At 44.5% G+C, this 2,419-nt stretch overlaps 1 long non-coding RNA gene across 1 annotated transcript in view; it reads left to right on the top strand.

The window, feature by feature from the left end:
* The window catches only part of LOC116095277, a 13,504-nt gene that overhangs the window by 629 nt on the left and 10,456 nt on the right, over positions 1-2,419 (top strand). The window lies entirely within an intron of this gene.

Raw genomic sequence — 2,419 nt, forward strand, 5'->3', positions numbered from 1 at the left:
TGTGTGTGTCTGGATTTCAGCATCCTCAAGCCTCAGCCTGCCAAGTTCTGGAGTTAGAAGTGTGTGCTACCATACTTGGCTGAGACTACTGGTTTAAAGACCTAGAGTTAGAGGGGCTAGAGAGTTGGCTCAGTTGGCATGTTGCTCTTGCAGAGGACCTGGGTTCTATTCCCAGCACCAGTGTGGTGGCTTGCTATTTATATCCACAGTCCCGAAGGAGTCAACACCCTTTTCTGACCTCCTTAGGTACCAGACATGCATGGGGTAGCCATGCATACATGTTGACAAAAACACTCATGCACAAAAATTAAATAAATCTAAAAATTAAAAAGATAAAATTAGACTCAGAAAATATCCTTTCTTTTACACCATATCAGACCACTTAGGAACAAATGTGATATGTCTTCAGAATAAAACCTTTTAAACTAAGGAGAAAGAGGCCTTTTTATTCCTTTTGTTTGTTTTTTCTTGATTTGGCTTGCTTTGTTTCGTTTATGTGTATGGGTGTTCTGTCTGCACGCTCATGCCCCATGTGTATGCCTAGTGCCTGAATGGATCAGAAAATAGCATCAGATCCTCTAGAACTGATGGCTGTGAGCCATCTTGTGGATGTTAGCAATGGAACCAGGGTCCTCTGGAAGCAGCGCACTCTTAACCACTGAGCCAGCTCTTCAGTCTCTTGCTTTGGGTCATTTGTTGAAAGAGTCTCCCTAAATTTCCCACTGACCTCAAGATCCCAAGCTTAAGAGAAGTCTCTATCTCAGCTCCCTGAGTTACAGGATGGCAGGCCCATGCTGTGCCACCTGGGTTCTTTTTCGTTTATTAAATGAGAATATGAAGAAGCCAAATTCCTGCACGTTTTCTACAGCTCTTGGGTATGACTAAGTATAGATGCTAGGTCAGGGACTTTGCATAACTGAAAAGCAGGAGTCACAAGGTCTTCTGGACCACATGTGACTTAATGGAACATACCCTTCAATAGTCTTTGCTGTGGCTGGGATCAGTCCATCTTCTGATGCCTTTCAGAGGAAGTCAGTGCCTCACTCACCTGTGTTCTTCACTGTGACAGCCTGGAAACAGAGGCTCACTTTTATTATTTTATTTTATTTTATATTTTATTTTTATTTTATGTGTATGGGTACTGTGTCTGTGTGTACTTCCTTGTACCACCATATGTGTGTAGTGCCCTCAGAGGCCAGAAGAGGGCATCAGATACCCTGGAGTTATTGATGCTCGGGAGCCACTGTGAGTGCTGGAAATCAAACCTGGGTCCTCTGGCAGAGCAACCAGTGCTCATAACTGCTGAATAGTCTCTCCGGCTCCCTGCGGATCACTTTTGTCTGTCCTCCTCCTCACAGGCTCTACTTTTGAGAAGCAACACACTAATGTAGGGCTCACATGGTCTGTCTCATTCACAGACGAAATGTCTCGATAACAAAATCCCCCAAATTCTCACAGCCAGTAGGACTTTCTCTGATTTTTTTCTTTTTAAGATTTATTTATTGTATGTATGTGAGTACCCTGTTTCTATCTTCAGACACACCAGAAGAGGGCATCAGATCCCATTACAGATGCTTGTGAGCCACCATGTGGTTGCTGGGAATTGAACTCAGGACCTCTGAGAGCAGTCTGTGCTCTGAGAGCAGTCAGTGTGCTTAGCCACTGATCCATCTCTCCAGCCCCTCTGATTTTTTTTAAATCTTTTTTTTTTTTTTTTTTTTTTTTTTTTTTTGGTTTTTCAAGACAGGGTTTCTCTGTGAAGTCCTGGCTGTCCTGGAACTCACTCTGTAGACCAGGCTGGCCTTGAACTCAGAAATCTGCCTGCCTCTGCCTCCCAAGTGCTGGGATTAAAGGTGTGCACCACCACTGCCTGGCCCCTGTTCTGTTTTCAAGAGGGTTTTTGTCATAGAATCCAGGCTGGCCCTGGACTTGGGTTCTCTCACCTCAGTCTCCCAAGTGCTAGGATTACCATGGTGCCTCTCTCTCTCTCTCTCTCTCTCTTTCTCTCTCTCTCTCTCTCTGTCTCTCTTTCTCTCTCTCTGTGTGTGTGTGTGTGTGTGTAAAGAGAGACAGAGAGACAGAGTGTATTAGTCAGGGTTCTCTAGAGTCACAGAACTTATGGGTAATCTCTATATAGTAAGGGAATTTGTTGATGATTTACATCTGTTGTCTAACTCCCCAACAATGGCCAGCAGCTATGAATGGAAGTCCAAGGATCTAGCAGTTGCTTAGTCCCACAAGGCAGGCGAAGAAGACAGAATCTTCCGTCTTCCAATGTCCTAATGTCCTTTTCTAGGTCTCTAGCAGAAAATGTGGCCCAGATTAAAGGTGTGTGCCACCACACCTGGATTTGGAACTTGTTTCTGGGACACACACACACACAGACACACACACACACACACACAGACACACACACATA

This window comes from Mastomys coucha, unplaced genomic scaffold (assembly GCF_008632895.1).
Source record: "Mastomys coucha isolate ucsf_1 unplaced genomic scaffold, UCSF_Mcou_1 pScaffold18, whole genome shotgun sequence".
NCBI lineage: Eukaryota > Metazoa > Chordata > Mammalia > Rodentia > Muridae > Mastomys > Mastomys coucha.